The sequence below is a fragment of the Meleagris gallopavo genome, chromosome 12 (assembly GCF_000146605.3).
Source record: "Meleagris gallopavo isolate NT-WF06-2002-E0010 breed Aviagen turkey brand Nicholas breeding stock chromosome 12, Turkey_5.1, whole genome shotgun sequence".
Classification (NCBI taxonomy): Eukaryota; Metazoa; Chordata; class Aves; order Galliformes; family Phasianidae; genus Meleagris; species Meleagris gallopavo.
The window spans coordinates 10,953,315-10,971,473 of record NC_015022.2 but is presented as its reverse complement, the minus strand read 5'-3'; the positions used below and the strand labels follow the sequence as shown (position 1 = coordinate 10,971,473).

Below are 18,159 nucleotides of genomic sequence, written 5' to 3'. Positions count from 1 at the left end.
TAACACTTCCTGGTTTTGGCTTAGGTTGGGTAGGAAGGTACCAGAACACTGCTAGGATATCTGCCTGTTCTCAGTGTTTCTGGCCCAACCAGAAGTAGGAGAGAGCTGGACTCTCTTGAGAGAGTCTGTTTCCATTTAATTTCCAGGACAGTTTCACAGACTTACAAGGTCAGGGTAAGGTGCCAGACTTCTGGGTGCTGCTGAAAAAACTTGAGCCCTTGGAAACTTATTCTTTCTCAGCTGTCAGGAGAAATGTTGTAAACACAGAGGGTAGAGAGCTGAGGAAATGATGGTGTCACAGGTAGGCTACTGACATCCCATTGTGAAACGTGGGGGATTAGAGCTTCGCATGCCACCTGCTTTATCAAGTCACTCTTTCTTTCTTTTCTTTCCAAGACCAGGTCTGTTTCATAACAGAGGCCTACATGATATATTTAAAGCACTGAGTCAGGGATAGCTCCTGTCTGGGTTGCACAGTACCAACCGGGCACTAAATACAAATGATTCCATAACCTCTTCATGTTTCTTTTAGTTCTGTATTTCATGCCTTTAAAAAAATATAGGGGAAACATTTGTCACTGTGACTTGGGCAATGTGGGTAACGCCTTGTGAAAACAGAAGGTAATGGAGGACCTGATTGGTGAGAGGCCCCTGTGGGCTATTCACTGATGTGCTATAATTCCCTGGGTGTTACTTTGGGGATGCCGGAGAGGAAAGCTGTTCAGAGGCTGATGACTGAGAGGCAGAAAAATCCTCCCTGAGAGCAAGCAGAAGTAAAAGCAAAGCCTCCTGGGAGCTATCAGCGTGGGTGTAACCTGCTGGAGGTTTGGGTTTTTCCTCCTCTCCTCCCACGGCAGAGGAGCCTGCACTGGTACCTCACTTTCAGCTCCTGCCATGGCACTGCTCTTACACAGCTTTGCGATCACTTTAAGTGCCAATAAAGGGAGTGGGGAAACTGTGCTGAACCTGCCACTCAAGGGGGTTGTGGAATTAGTGCAAGAATTTGTCCAGCTTTTCTTAAGCACTTCTGTGGGATTAAATTCTCAACCTTTTTGAATATGTTTATTTTCTTTCAGCATATTGAAGAAACCTCTTCACAAAAACTCAACCCATCCATGGTCAAAAGGTCAGTCACATTTTCTAGAATCCTGGAGACAGAACAAAGCAAGTACTATACTACTACTACTAGTACTACTACTAACAATAGTAATAACTAAAACAACCCACAACTGACCTTATCTCTGATGCAGCTCAGACCTTTGTTATTTTCAGAGTTTTATTCTTCTAAAGCAATCTACTTCAGGTCAACTCTCTCTAAGCTGCCAGAACCACTTTCACACAGTCCAAAGGAAGTAACACCTCTCCTTGCTCTGTTTATGTAAGTGCTGCGTTCAAAGCAGAATAACTGCACCAGCAAGTCCAGCACCAGGCTCAGAGCTAGCAGAAAAACAAGACATAAAAGCAGCTGCTTGACTTAAGGTAAGCGATGGCAACACATGACACGTGGAAAATGAATGTTAGGAACTCCGAAACACTTCTGAGAATGAGCGTATCTCAGTGAGAGCTTGCACTGAGCTTATCAAGACACTGGGTAGAATAGGATTTTCCTCTCCTAATGTTGTATTTAGTGTGTTTAACAAACAAATATCACTTTTCTAACTCTCTTCTGCCACCTTCTCAACTGTTCACCAGCCTATATAACTCAAAAAAGGAGTTTTTACACAGGGTGACAGAAGAAAAACAGTTGAAGTTTTGTTGCTGAAGGCATTTTGGAAATACCTGGGGGGAAATTGTCTGAAAGCAAACATTGTGAGCCAGCACTACAAGCACAGCTTAAGATACAAGCATCTGTATTGCTATTCCTAACCTGGATTTGCCTTCCTGGAAGATGTATCATATACTACATGTATTTGAAGAATCTAGCAAAGATGTGAGAAACAGCCTCACTTGTGAAAAACAAGGTGCAACACCAACGGTGAACCAGCTATAAGAGTTCCAGGTGCCAGCCACACTGCAGTGTGCCTCCAAGCCCATTTTAAACAGCATAAACAATAATAAACCTAGAGGTTCAAACTGAAAAGCCACCAATACTGTACAGATATCTGCTCAATCTATAAAGTGTTTAGAATCAGAAAAAGGGAAGGCTAGACATTAGTAAATAGCACAGCTAACAGAAACCTGGGGTATTAATTTTCATAACTGCAGAGATCATAGGAAACAAGTGCATAAATGGATATATTGAAAAATAAAATAAAATAAAAAACCTCAGGAAAGAAATTTAATTTTCAGATTTAGAGCTTTCCAGGCATGTCACAGAATCACATAATTGCAGTGGTTGGAAGGGACATGTCAACTATGGTAGTTACAATACACACAAATGCTAAATGAAAGCCTAGGACTAGAAGAGAAATCAAGGAAGAACCACCTGACCATAGCGATGGCATGCAGTACCATCTGCCTTCTCAGGAGAAAGTATTTAAAAGTTCCCTGAAGATAAAGAGCATTCTCTAAATACAACTTTTGAGTACCAGCATCTAGTTTTGAGGTTATTTGAATAGGAGCAGGTTCTATCATCCTCTCATACTTCTGGGGAGAAGGGCAACTACACAGAACGATGCATAAAAACAAACTTTTGATGCTACATGCTGTCAGATGATTTTGAGAATTGCACGGCTGATGACGTTAAAATTTTTGGTTTTGTTTAAGTATTGTGGGCTTTAACATTGGCAGAAAAGCTTAAGGCCTCCACAGGCTTTAAGTTATAAGCAGTAATTGTAAACTAACATTCTGAATGTTATTTGGTCAGCCCACAAGGACTAGAATATATCCTTCAGTGCACTCAGCCTTCACCTAATGACTACCTCCAGTGATCCACAAGCAGGGCCTATGGCTGTAGGCACTGAACTTTAGGAGTCTTTGAAAGAAAGCCATAAGACAGATCTGTAATGCATCTGACAATCCACGGGGGAGCTCAGCAAAAACACTAATACTTTACCCGGCCATGTAGCTTTCGGCTTCTGAAGATAAAAGAAAACACATTAATTATTAAAGCCACCCACTCTTCCCAATAATTTTAAATCACGGACTGAATAAACATTTTGTCTAGTTCAATAATGACATCTACACATCTTGGAAAGGAAGAGTTAATGGCCGCAGCAGATGATGGAGAAACCACCAGTGCTCCTACAACACAACAGCCGGTGGGTTCACGGCAGCAGCTGCAGCCCGCTCCCCAGCTCAGCTGTCTCACTACACACTGGGATGCGAGGAACCTTTCCTGCCCTAGCAGCTGTCTCCCTTAACGGACTGCCCAGCTCACTGCTTCCAGACATCATCAGTTTCTCCCTGCTCAAACCCTCTTTGCACCCTTTCACGCAGCTCCGGGTTCAAACCTGCCCTGTGGATACAGAGTCACATCCCTCTCTGCTATTCCACAGGTGAGAAGCAGAACACTCTCATTCTGGCACTCAGACTGGGAACCAGATAGTCCCATAAACGAGCCGAGCCACCACTTTGAAGCTTTCGGAGAAAACAGTTACAATTTCCTAACAGACTTCAAAATCAGTATGGTAAACACGTGCCCAAGGCAAACCGCCCTTTGAAGGATACCACAGATAGCATCTTCCTAAGCAGATCTCGACTTCCTTCAGTGCAAACAGAACGCTGGGGATAAGTGCTCAGACATGTCTTTAAGTGAACTGGCATTCAGAAGTGCGGCTCTTATCTCTGTCATCTTGTCACTGTGATAGGAGCGGGTGAGCAAAGCCAAGGTTAGCTACCAGCCCGCCAACAACAGCAGCATGTGGTGCCTTTCAGAGCATGAATGCCCGTTTTTTACTGCAGGTGCTCTTGTGGTGCGGCCACAGGAGGAAAGCAATAACTGACATCCTTTTCCATTCAATTTACAGTGAAAAGAGTGTTTGTAATTTTGAAGTTGACTGGCTGAAGCTCAGCCCATATGGTGGCTGTTGTTCGACAAAGGAAAAAAAAAAAAAAAAGTACAGTGCTTAAAGCAGAAAGAACAGGCAGTCTGTGCCTGGCTCTGAACTAGGAGGGGTTCTGGCCCAATTTCATTCATATTTAAATGTATGTGTTCACACTCGGGGGAACAGGGACACCGAGAAACGTTTCCTAATATTGCAAATTACAGCTTTCCTCTTGGTCTTGTGTGTAATGCACAAAGAAAAAACTGAACGCAGATTTGCATCAGTGTCCCATGAGGAACGTTAAAGGTTAGAAGCACAAGCAGCTGGAAAACGCATAAAGAGCACAACACAAAGTACAGTTCGGTTCCTTCTTTTCAGAATATTCCCCTCCCATTTGCCTTCTGATCAGCAGCTCTGAAAGGCCCAGAAATTGCTGTCTACAGCACATAATCCTGTGCACAAACACAAATGGCACAGATCACTTCATCTGTGTTGGTGAGGGGAAATGTAATTCTGAATGGAAATGCCTGGACATAGGAGGACGATCTCACTTGGTTTTAGTTTTCAATTTTCTTATCTAGGTTGTTAGCAACATTTCCTTAAAAACAGGTACACAAATTGAACACAGCAAATACCTCACGTGGACTCCTGTAGTAAAGAACACGTTGAACAAGAATCTGGAACAATGTCATTGAGGTGAAGAGGGGAGAATGATGACTTCAGGTTCAGCTCAGACTAAGTTAGCTATCAAAACAGTGTGCAGTGGTTGCACAGTAAAGCCAAGAGACGAACAAACTGCACAATGTTTGACAGCTCTGGGGCTTCCCAGGAAAACAAAGAACAAAGTACAACAGACAAAGAGAAGCAGCAGGAAGGAGGGGAAGGACAAGATGACAAACCCTATCTTTTCTACACCTGGATCTCACTACTGTCCAGCACAGTTCTTAAAAACATTTATAGGGGGATCAGTAGACCTGAAACTGTGACATAACTTGAAGATGTGGCAATTTCAATAGCTTTGAACACAATGCTTATTAAGTTGTTTTTCCTGTGCAATATAATCCCAGAGATGGGAACTTCATAGAAATGTTCCTGTATGTCACTGTACACATTGGCAGCTACTGCCTATCAGCTGCTTTTGTCTGTTTTCCTTCCAGTGCAGGCAGGACACAGATCACATTAAGAAGCCAAAGATGACATGTGTCAACCTCTAATGTTATCAATCAAAAATGGTCAATAACAGCATCTGCAGCCTCCTACCACTTCCCAAACTGCCCATCACAGCTACCTTGTGCTCATATCTTCTTAGGGACAGCTTTCCTGTAGTGCAGGAAAGGCCATACAAACAAAACAGGAGTGTGTCCAAACGTGCAGGGCAAGGAGTGAAAGTAACCGTACACAAATCAATCTGAAAACATTGCTTTGATTTTGTTGATTTTGATACAGTTATTGTAAGACATTAATTAGGCACTGGAGTTTACGACCAGTAACACAGAAAGGCAATGTTGCCCTAGAGGCAAAATCCACATAGGCCAGCCCATGGCAGGGCCAACAAAGGCAGAAGGCTCCCTTTGCTTCAATCTGTTACAGACTGCGGCAAGAAAATTCAGTTTTTCAGACTCAGAAAAACTGCAGGATGACAACAGGAAGGTTATTACTAAAGAAGGTGATAAACACCACTCAGAGGAAGAACCATTTCTAAGGTCCACTGAGACAAGCTCTGTTAAATGAGGAAATTATATTTGTTGGTTCACGTAAGATTGCTGCCTTCTATAAATGAAGGACACTTGCTGTAGGTAAAAAAAACAATAGACTGATTTTTTGCTATGTGTCTGAAATTCAAAAGTTAATGTCTGGGGAGAAAAGTTTCTTTGCTGTTGTGTCTCAGTCTAAATGATAGAGCTATTTAGATGGGAATTTAAAAGATGTTTGTAATACATGGGTAGGCTTATAAGGAGCATGGTTGGAACACTGAAAGTGACAACATGGATGCCAATTTACTATCTCTGAAGTGTTATTTTGAGCAGCTAAGATAGTTGTACATCTAACAATATTAACATAAGCATGTTGAGGTCTGCCCCATATTTCTGCAGGTTTTATAGCAAGGCCAGGAGTCAACATCAGTGATTTACAGTAAAAAGGGTGATGTCATTGAAATGCAAAGAAGATCAGAAGCCCCAGAGACAAATTATCTTAACAGCAGAGTGAGATCATTCCATATATTCGTCTACTCCAAGGAGCAATAATCATACAAACCTACACATAAAGACTATGTCGAGCATTAGGTAAAAGCTACTGAGGCAGCACTTCTTCCCCCATAATACAGCAGAGTGCTGTAGATTTTGCTCTGAGCTTCACCATGAAAAAGCTTACTCTGCAGAAGCCCTGATAGATTTATTTTTGTTAAACACTTATTTTTTGCTAAAACACTATGAAGAAAATATTCTAACCATATGTAAAGTTGAACAGAAAGATTTTTTGGTTCCATTTCATATAGAAAAACTGATACCTATGTGGAACAAAATAATGGGGTTCACTAGAAAAAGGAAGTTTGCCTTCAAACCTCTATGAAAGTTTTAAAATAAAGCTGCTCCCTGTGCTAAAATTCTACAGGCTGGCTAAGATCCAAATCTATGAAAAGAATGAAATTCCCTATTGATTTTCATAGGTTCTCAATTGTTTAGCTTCATGGATTTCACAAAGCTACAACATTACCTAACTAACATTAGCTACCAAGACAACAGATTTGTACAAGTTTACAAGTAGCTGAATAAAGATCCATGGTTTTGTTATTACCGGAGTAATTTACACCAAATCCTATTGGATATCTCCATTATTTCCTGCACCATTCTCCTATGGAAATGGGGTGGTGGTTGTTGTGCTTTGCAAAGAAAACTCATCTCTCCAGAACAAGGAGATACTGTTCATCTGCAACAAGAATGAACAAATCATCGGATTTAAAAATAGTTTTTAAAAAATGAGTTAGTTTGTATCACGAGGTCTCCTGTCATGTAGAAATAAGCTTTGAATTGTTAGCTTGTCTCTTTCACCTCAGATAAAGCCAAACTGCCAAAGTTCAGTGCTTCCAAAGTGAAAAGGCCTACATCATTCATCTAATAAAAATTTGCAATTGTGCTCTCACATGAGCTCGCTCGCTTCCTGGATGTGGGTGTTTCATCTAAACTTCTAAGAAGACATCAAAACACATTCACATGGATATACATCATTGCTTCCACTGGGTGATTTTAATGCATCTCACAGCAGTAAGGAAGGGTTTTCTCAGTTTTCAAACAGTCTTTTTTAGAAAAGGTGTTATAAATTCATTCCTTTATTTCTACATACATCAATAAAATTAGATCTACCTCTGAAACCCCTTATCCTAGCATCAGCCCCCACCTTCTTCCTATTTGCCCTGTCCTAAAACTCTGATTCTTTTACCTGACATTTTGCAACACATTCTGGTCTTAGAGCAAAAACTCCTCTAGGTGGTAGGCGTGATCCATATCTATTCCCTCCTGATGCCATCATAAAATCAGGTGCTTCCACTACTGATTAATATTGCTGTGCTGGAAAGACCAACCATCATGGGGAAAGAGACTCCTCTGTGAAATAGGTTTCTCCTTGGTATTCCTTCCAGAAGACAAGGGTAACCTTGTCAACAAAACCTACACCACCGTGGCTGTTCCTCCAGTAGAAAGCATCGAGAGTAGAAACACATTTTTGGACTTATCTCACAAAGTATTTAACTGTGTGCTCATCTGGCAGACAGTCTGTGTGGGTGAAGGTGAAAGATGCAGCCCTATCGGCTGATCTCAGGAATGTGGTCCACTAAAGAACCATCCAGCCCTGAGGGATGCCACAAGGTCTCTGTGTAGAAGGTTTCATCAGTTGATGCTGCATAAACCAGTAATGACTTCTGATTAGGTATTATAACACATCTCTGAGCAATCAGCATAGAAAAAACACCCCAGATTTTGCCAACAGTTTCTCCACTGCTGCACAATCCACAAATCATTCATTTCACTTCCCACAAGTATGCGTTTAGCTTTTTAAAAGCCATCGTATAGCAAATTATGCAGCGTTCAAGAAGACACTTTGCCAGGGCTGAAGGAAGAGAGAAAATACATTTTTGATCCATTGATGAGATCCAGCGATGTTCTCCCCTATTTTTGGTATCTCAAAGGAAAGCAGCATTCTCTCAGGCAATGTAATTATCAGCCAGTAAAAAATCTCATCACAAAGAGGTCTGACATAGCTGCGTCATCAGAATAAATATGGCACAACAGGGAAGTCTCCATCTTCACCTCGGAACACTAAAAATACACCTGTGATTCAAAGAATTTCCTTAAACCCATAGAAAAAAAGGAAATAAAACACTCCCTCCTTACATCGCTATAAATCTAAGAAATGTTTCCTAGAGGATAACCACATAGAATCAGTGCAGCTTCAAGGCACAGAAAATATCCTCTGATTTGGATATTTACACAAGTTACAGGATGTCAATCGAAGTACAAGGAAATGATTATCTTTGCAGACTTTCTCTGTGACAAGTCCACCCACCTTTCCAAAATAATGAGTTAAAGAAAAAAAAGGTTACCGAACCTTCCAAATTCTTATTTTCTCTGCTGTAATGTTACTTCTAGTTGCACAATTTCCAACCTAGAGTTTGCTCATTTCTCCAGTACCCGTCTCTCCATCTTCTGGCCCTGGTTACTGTTGCACCTACAACAGCATTTATTATCAACAAAATCAGAGTAAAAAGCTTCCACCATGATCTGCTACCTTTTTGTTACTTATTCATTATAATTAAAGCTGATCGGAAATACTCAAGTTCAAATAGAATTTTACACCTAAAATACCAAACATTATTTTGTTTCTCTCCCTTATTTTGCAAGACTGTCTAATGGCATTGTGCAAGACTGATACACAGTCTTTCTCTTACTGAGCAAAGAAGAAAGGCTGATTTGTAAGAACCAGCAAACGAAGGAAAGCTCCAGTCCTCTTTATAATAAAGTCTCATTCAATACTACTTGCCCAAGTACTCCAAAGACTTCACCTAAGCACTTCAATTCATAGAATGCATCAACTCCCCCAGTAAAAGCACAGCACAAACACATTTACTCTAAGGCAAGCAAGAGGCTAAAGGAGTTCTAGTTGTGGTGTTGTGCTTTGTTTTCTTCTTTAAAATCCTACTTAAGTCACAGAATCATAGGGGTTGGAAGGAACCTCCATTATCAGGGCACCCACCTCATCCAGCAGTGGGCTCGTGTTGTCCCTAGTCTTCCTTTTGCCATTGAGATACTTAAAGAAGCCTTTTGTGTTGTCCTTGACCTCTCTTACCAGATTTAATTCCAAATGGGCATAAGCCTTCCTTGTTGCATCCCTGCAAGTTCTGACAACGTTCCTATATTTCTCTCAAGTGGCCCCTTTTCCACATTCCATAGACTTTTCTTTTGAATTTTTCACATGAACTCTTTACTCATTCATGGGTCTCCTGCAACATCTGCCTGATTTCTTACTACTAGAGATGCACAGATTTTAAACTTGGAAGAAGTGGTGCCTGAATGGCAATCAGTTTTCTTGGGCCTCCCTACCTTCTAATGCCATGAGATGCCTCCAAAGTAGGTCCTTGAAGAGGACAGGCTCTCCCGAAGTCCAGGGTTACAATCCTAATTTCTTCCATTAAGATCCTGAACTCCATTATCTCACGGCTGCTGCACCCAACACTGTCCCAACCAGTCCTTCCTTGTTTGGAAGAACAAGGGCCAGCAGCACACCTCTCCTCACCGGCTCCTCTACTGCCTGCTTTATCAGAACTTTATCTCCCACGCACCGCAGGAGCCTCCTGGGCTGTGTGTGCCTGGGAGCACTGCTGTCCAGCAGATACCAGGATGGTTGAAGCCTTCCATGAGAACCAGTGCCTATGATCACAAAGCTACTTCCAGCTGTCTGTGATAGTCATCATAAGGAAAACCCAAGGTATAAAAAACAAAACAAGATCAGCTACTTGAATATTTACTCTGAAAAGAAGAATTAGCCCAGCGTACGTTCTACAAGAAGTGATGAACAAAAACTAGCAATAACTACCATTTTACCCCCAAGAGTAGCTCAATATTTTAGGACAAGAATTACTGTCAGCCTCCAACCCTTCTGCTTTGGAACATCCAGACTCAGAGCAAGAATTAAATCTAAGGAAGAAGACATCTGTTCAGGGACAATTAGCAATTCTTTGTTTTACCAAGTGACCAACGTTTTCAGAGGATTCAACATCTTCTTCTTTTAAATAAGGATTCTGCAAGAAGCTTATCTGCAATCAAACAAATAAATAAATCCTTTATAAAAAGTATTACAAAAGTCACTTTTTCAGTTACAGTAAAAGACCACAACACAGACCTAAGAGCCTGCCTTTCAGAACCACAGGCCTTTCATTTGCTTGGTGGTTTGGGATTTTTTGTTTGCTTTTTTAAAGCAAAATACTATATTTGGGGGTTCTTGTATGCATTTGGGGTTTTTTTTTGCCATCATGATGAAGCTGCAAACATTTTCAAGTTTTTCTCTAATTTGATGCCAACATCAAACTGGAAAGTTGTTTTTGTTTTTGTTTTTTTTTTTAATGAAAACAGAGATTCTGATGAAATGCAAGACCTGAGGTCTTTAGAAAAACAAAATATCACGAGATTTGTCATAAAAACATGGAGCTGGCAACAACAACAGCCTCCTCATACACAGTAGTTTGCTGTCTGCAAGAGTGCTTACAAGCCTGTAAAAATATTTCAGCTCTCCAGTAAAATAAAAAATGAAGAAAAAGAAAAAAGGCTCAGCTAGCATTATTACAAGTACCTGGTATTCACAAAATGAAGCGTCACAAAAAGCAGCTCCTCATAAGGCAGAAAAGAAACAGGACTCAACTGAAGCAACAAAAGCCACAATGATTTACCCCAAGCGATACTCTGGTCCAGAACCTCAATCTGCATGTATTAAACCTGAAAGTTAGGCTGTATTACATACCACACTTCCATGTAATCAATTGCAAAAGGAGTGGATAACTTCTACAGAGGCAACTTGCCACTCTAATGCAAATGCCACGCCATCCACATGGTACACTGAAGACTGTCTGAAAATGTGCCAACACCACTATTAAAAGTATGCATGATTTTTTTTCACCTAACAGCTCCTTTGTTGTGCTTTCACTTTTCTCCTAACCCAGGTTATAGCAAATATTCAAGTTCACTGTTCAGCTCTTTTGGTCTCTGTTTTCCCTTTGGCTGCCTGCCCAAAGGAAATACAATCTCTGGCTCAAGATGGCCAAAAGCATGACCTGGGTAACTCTTTTTTGATTGTCTACGAGTGACTCACACATCATATGACAATGACATTGCTCAAGTGCAAACTGCTAATATCAATACTAAAACTGTTTATACAACAAAAGCAAGGGAAACTTAAGGTTACTTCACCCCTCAGACATGCTTAGAAGATGCAGCCATTTGCCAATATTTTAGTCAGCTATGAGAGAAATCTACAGTTTCTTTCTTTCTGGCCAGAGAAATAAGTCACCCACAAGCTCTAGAGCAAAAGCAGAGTCCACTATGTTGGTCTCCTTTTTTCACAGTTCAATATTTTCCTTTGTCAAGCACTGTTTTGGCATTTTCTCTTTGGCTTGGAAGAAATGGTGTTGATAAGTTCAAGCACAAGTGCCAGCTATCAAAAAGCAGGACAGACAAAAAGCTGTACTTTCCTCTGCTATGGCCCAAAGTCTTCAAAAGCCCAGAACGGCAAAGGCCTGTTCAAGTATGTAGCAGCTTTGGGGTGCTCAACTGAGAGAGAACATAAGAACAGGGAAATCTTTATACTTTCCTTTATAGCAGTCTCTTATACACCCTTGCATAGGCTGTGGATTTCAGAACACCTCTTCAAAGATCCCTGTGTGCAGAAACTCTTTACTTTAACAGAAGCCACGATTCATTGCTGGGTCCCAGAAGAAAGGGCTTGAAGTTATATAGAGCTGCTTTCCATGTATCCAGGAAATCAGAACTCAGGGAACTGCTGCTGCTCCCATCATGCTTTCTGGAGTGATGAGAATGCCACAGCAAAGGGGTTTCTGTGAAATCTAAACAACAGCGAGGAAGACAGAGAAATAAGTGGCAGAAGTTCCTTCTTCATGCTTTTCTTCACAGAGGCAAAATTATACAGAAGAGATGATCTGAGTGGTAGTTACATTCTGCCTGTCAAGACAGCATCTTCCATACTGCAGACTTGCACACTATTACTAAGCACTTTCAGAGAAACACTGCAATTCCATTCTGCAATTGCTACAGTTGCTATACAGGCATCCACAGAAGCGAAGTGTGATGTCATTTTTTTCATTACATTCTTACATTTCTTCTCTCACCTTTCTCTTTGACATCAGCTGCAGTTCATTTACCCACTGGCCTTGATGCTTACAGTGTTGGATGTGATAGGAAAAGACGAGACACTGTTTTAATACAGGAAGGTTAATCTAAAATAACCTTCCTAAGCTGTTCATACTGCACGACAGTAACATTACAAGAGACATGGGTTCATGAATAGGATCAGCTTTCAATCCCCAGACCAGTGATAACAGCACTTGTCATGAAGATACTGTGCCTAGTCTCCAGGGGAAGTGCAGCTTCAGCTGCCACTTACACAGCTCCTTCTGTCAATCACTCCACGAAGCAATGCCAGCTGCTTCTTCTAAAAAAGTCATTTTCTTGACCTCCTAAAGGTAAATGCTATCATGACAAGAGATGAAAGATGGAAAACAATTTGCTGCAAGTATGCTCCGTAGCATCCCCATCACCTGTTAGTGTATTACAGCACCATGTGGCTCTGAATGCATCTGTGCCACTGAGCAAATAAATCAGTCTTTGGAATTAGATGGATTATTATAAACCCATCATACAAAGGAGTTTTAGAAAAATAAAAATAAGGATTTTTGGTCAAACATGCATGAGAGGCAACAAGTATTCATTGCTAAATGAGCATAACATTCACAAAACAATTTGCTTTATTTTTTGTCATCTCAGTCCATATTTCTACATGACTAATCTTTACTTTAAATGCTCCCCTTCATACTAAGAAGGACTATAATCTCAGAGCATTAAGCAGTAAGCCTAGTCCAAAAGTTACACTGCCTTCACACATGGCAAAGGAATAGACCTCCTGAAGCTGCCATGGACTTTAAGTTCTCTTTAATCATGATTCAATCTGCCTTTTCATCAGCCTTCGTGCAGCTCCTCTAAGGACAGCACTTGGGCTTGCACCACAAACCAATTCCAAACCATTTTCTTGAACCCTACAATTACAGAACAGCTGAATTCCCCTTCTTCAAATTCTATGAAGTCATCGAGAGAGCAAAAAACTGTATTCTGACCTCCTAGTTAAGAGATCAGAGATCATTTGCTACTATCCCTCTCCAAAATTATTTTTGTCCCTCTAAAGCCATCTTTTAAAATGAAGTTTGCGGGTTTCATTTTTTGCAAGGCGTGGAGGCAGGAAGTTACTGGCTGCAGGAGAATATGGCAGAAGGGACAGTGGTGCACATGACTGCTGTAAGTCATCACTGAAGCTCAAGGCCTCCCTAAGCCTGAAGACTTGTACTACAGCAAAACAAACGCCATAATATTCCAAAGTAGCAGTTTACACCAGTGTAAATCATTCAGAAAACAATGAAACAAGAGTGACTTATTCATTACCTGACTTTATTTATTACAGTGTAAAAGAACCACCAGTAAAATTCTGGAAAGAACTCTCCACAGATAAGCAAAAGGCCAGCATTGAATTGGTGACAATGATCACTCCATCTCCCATTTGTAACTTCTCTTGAGGAAATGCATACTTCAGCTGTGCTTTGTGACCACTTCATAAAAAGCAGCATAACATTGCAGAATTTCCCTCCCTTTCGCAGAACAGCAAATGTGTCTGTGAGCATGTAAGAAATGCATAGTCTAAAAAAGGCTTTGGATTTTTTTTTTGACAGAAGTCTACTTTTGTTGCCTTTGCAAATCAATATTTATTGTCAGCTTTCTACACTAGAAGCTTTTTTGAGGGAAAACAAAAAGCACCTAGGAATCTCACTGGAGAACAATGAGACATGATACTTTTGTAAGGGTGAAGGACAATCCTTTTATGCAGCCACCAAAAATGCAAACAGGGAAACACTACTGAAACTTTGCTCCTCTTCTTTGTGGTTCCAATTCCAGAATCAGCAAATCTTTATAAAGACGAGCAGCTTCAGTAATAATAATTCCATAAATTGATAATAAAAAGATTCCTCTGAATGTCAGTGAGGGGTTATGGAGTTGGATCCCTCAGGAAAATAGGAAGGAGGAGGAATGAGTAGGGAGGAGGAAAGAGAAATTAAAAATAAATAAATATATAATGCATCTGTAGGAAAACAGGATATGTTGAAACAAAAGTCTCTGCCCAAACCACACAACTTTAAGGTATTTATTTTTCCTTCCTGTTAGTCATGCTTTGCAAGAGTTTTATGATCACGGAATGATACTGATGTAAAAGATGAATGCCTCTAAACTTTTCAGTTCAGTTGATTAATAGAAACTATAAAAAAATAATTATTTTCATCTTATTTCCTTTAGCGCGAAAGGAATCAAAAAGCACAATACTCACAATGAAGAATATGATGGAGACACATAAAACAGGGATCAAAATTCAGAAATATTGATAAATCAAAATGCTACATACATGTAAATGTTTTATCTTGCATGTAAACTATTTTTCTAAGCCCCAGTAGAGTCAGTCAGGCCCATACAGGCCTACACAATCATTTCAAGTTACTATCTCAAGGGATAAGCAAGAAGCAAATCACAGATACTAACAAGTTTGAGGAATAGAACTGCAAACTGGTGAGAAATAGCACAATCAGAAACATACACACTTTTTGTCACTTCATAGACATATGCATGCATCTGGATCTAACACTAAGCAGTAGAAAAATTAATAACATTTAACACACTTCAAAGAAGAATTTCAAAACATTATAAATACCAAAGGATTACGTGTCAACACTACAACGGGTAGTGAACAAACCTTAGTTGCTTTCTTGACTGTCCTCCCTCACACAATGCAACGAGGAAAACTGTACTTCCTTGCCTAAATTCAACCGTTCCATTTTTATAAGCAGTCTGAACAAGAATCAAAGTGAATCAGAAGTTACGTGAGAATTCAAATCATGCATTTAAAGCAAGTGCTGACAAAATAATTGAATGCATTCATATCCTCTCCTCCACATGCTTTGCTTCTGCTTACAAGGGAAACCAGGCAGAAGCACAAATAAGCCTACACAGCATCATGAACCACACTGAAGTAGAACAGAGAAGCTGTAATACAAGAAACAAGTCCTCAAGATACCCTGCTCACAGAACTCAGTTTGATATGATCAGAGTCAAGAGAAAAGTCACCTGAATTTGCAGTTCCACTCCAGCTGCCAAGTCACAGTGCAGAAGGTTGTAAGATCTGCAAGCTTCTGCTCCTTAGGTCATCTCCTCCATAAATGGCACTAGGTTTATAAACGAAAAAAAATCAGGCATATTGGAGAAATAACTGTCTAAGCAACAGTGCTGTTTTATTCACATACTTGCCAATTGCTGTACCTCCTGCACACAGTACAAGAATGAAACAGATATTCAGATTCTCAGTTATACCAGAAACATCTATTCTCTCATCTACTTATTATCACTTCAACTGTGGAAACAAGCATCATTCAGCAACAGTTGCAGTTCCTTCATCCTCATGGGCTTGTGGGTCTCGAGTAGCTGCACACACAGATGACTCCTTGCACAATAAATACATAACCACATGTTCCTCAGGCAGTATTTCTGGCCTAGCTGTAACACACTCCTTAGTTTAAGACTCCTTTTCAATCTGTCTGTCTACAAGATGAGCTAAAGATGCCCCATGCAGAACCAAAGGTTACCAGAGACTTGAGACTGTATTCATATCTGATTTAGGGATTCTGTTTGGTACAAAAATATTTTGCACCCCTGGTGTCTCTGCTCTTATCAGCATTAATACTGAGGGTGCAGCTGATGGCCTACATGGACACAGAGTCACAGGAAAGAGAATACAGCACAGCATTCCAATTACACTCTGATTTCTCCTTTAGACTTCTGCTTTAAGAATGTGAAGTTTGTTGAAAAAAAAAAAGAAAATTCTGTGGAAAAAGATGGCCAATCACCTAAATTACTAGTGCTTGAAAAACGAAAGATTTTTAAAGCTAGAAGATAAAAGCAACATCCAGAGCCAACATGAAGGGTCTTGCTGGCCACTGCTTGGTCTGAATTGTTTTTCACTGGAGAAATAAAGTTCCTTTTTCTTTTTTTCTTCCCCTTCTCAAAAATGTGGAATCATTTGGGATACCCTCCCAGTGAATAATTACCATTCTCCAATAAATATTATCACTTAGAAACTTAATGTTGTTTTTATACATTATCAGTTGCAAGGAGATTTGATTCTCCTAAATATAATAGAGCCAAATCAAATCAAGTGACTTCTTTTTTTTCCACAAAGTTAAAAAATTGAACGTTTACCCAAATGAAGTACCTTAAAAGTTGTGTATGCTCATTTTAAATATGCACTATACTTAGCAATAAAACTGATGATAGAAGACAATATAAAGGCTACCTCTCGAGCCAATCTTTCCATCATTTGCTCCATCAGCAAATTACTTATCCCGCTTGGCAGAGATTTTCCAAAATTATCTCATATATATGTTACAAAGATAGGCAAAAATCAGCTACAGCAAGCTAAGTTTTCAATAATCCACAGAAAAAAATATTCATTGTATATAAGCAATTAGATACTCTTTGCACTAGAAGCCATTACTAAAGACAAAAGACCTAGCACTTGTAGGACGGTTTGATTTTCTAGCATTAATTAGTGCAGTTTTTGCCCCTTAAAAATATTAGGGTTGCAGCATCCTTAATTAATTCTCATCTTCATGCCATTTGAGATGCAATCTGAAAATAAAATAAAGTACGAAAGCTATTGCAAAATCTTTTAAAACCTATGTTAATGCTCTTTCTGCTTACATAAGTATAGTAGATTACAGTTAATTATGTGGTCACAACAATGACCAACACCTACCCATCTATGAAGGGCTACTTACTACGTCAACTGGGCAAGCACCTCCGTGACTGCAGGCCAGACATCCTTAATTGCACCCCAGATTCAGCTAGCAGAGTAGTTGTAGTAGGCAAGGGGTCATTAAACAAACATTTATTTATGTCTTAAGCAGTTTCTGTAGGCTGCAGTCCCTTCCACAGCTATACAGCTGGCAAAGCCCAAACTACGTCAGTATATTTGTATAAGCTCTATTAGGGCTGCTGTGCAGATATACCCCTTGCAAAACAACAAAAATTTATGGAACAACCTTCTAAGGAAGGTAAATATCATCTGGTTGAATAATTCATAAGCACAAACTTAAAAGGAAGCATTTCCATAGTGAAAGCAAACAAACTGGAGAAGAAAAGACTGCTATTTAAAATAAAAGCTAAGCAGTCAGAGTCATTCTACTTGTGAAACAAGTAACAGTTTCCTTTCCCCTGAGGAGCAGAAGTGATATGAGTAACTTCTGCCTACTGCATTAATCCACACAGAGAATATTTATTCAGAAGGACCAAATAGGTACTAAAGAAATGCTAGGCAATCACAAATTAAAGTGGCTGTACTCTGGAAAGAAAAGAACAACCCGTTTGCATGGTTAGCTGAAACGCAACACTTTGCCAATAGTAAGATAAGATTTAGCAGAAAGTCAGTTGGCACAAGATTCAAGGACTTAATTACTCATTCATTTAAATAAATATAAGAAACTCCTCAGGGCCACCTATCTATTCAGTCCTTTCCTTTCCAGTTCAAAGCAGTCACATGAGAAGACATGAGAGGCCATACATTGTGTCTCTCTTGTGCAAGATTTCCATTTTTCTCAACTAAAACTTCCACCCTTTGGGGAATTTGTTAGTGTTGGTCTGAATCACTCTGCGACTTGAACATCTTAGCCACCTGCAAAAAGCAAAACATTTTGTATTATTCCTGCAAGCTTTTCTCTTCACTACATTCAAGACAACAGGATGAACAGGTAGAAATGTCTGCAAAGAGCCTGGAAATACTCAAACAGGATTGGCAGGGATAGCTGTGTACCTAGTTCAGAGATGGCAGCTCCCAGCTTAGAATAATTATGTAAACCTTTTTTTTTTTT

The 18,159-nt window shown here is 39.9% G+C and overlaps 1 long non-coding RNA gene across 1 annotated transcript in view; it reads right to left on the bottom strand.

Annotated features, from left to right (window-relative positions):
* The window catches only part of LOC104912842, a 38,958-nt gene extending 20,805 nt beyond the window's left edge, over positions 1-18,153 (bottom strand). Inside the window, exon 1 of the long non-coding RNA XR_002118935.2 lies at positions 15,365-18,153. This is a non-coding gene — a long non-coding RNA (uncharacterized LOC104912842). The remainder of the gene's footprint in view (positions 1-15,364) is intronic.
* Between the last annotated feature and the right edge of the window lie 6 nt (positions 18,154-18,159).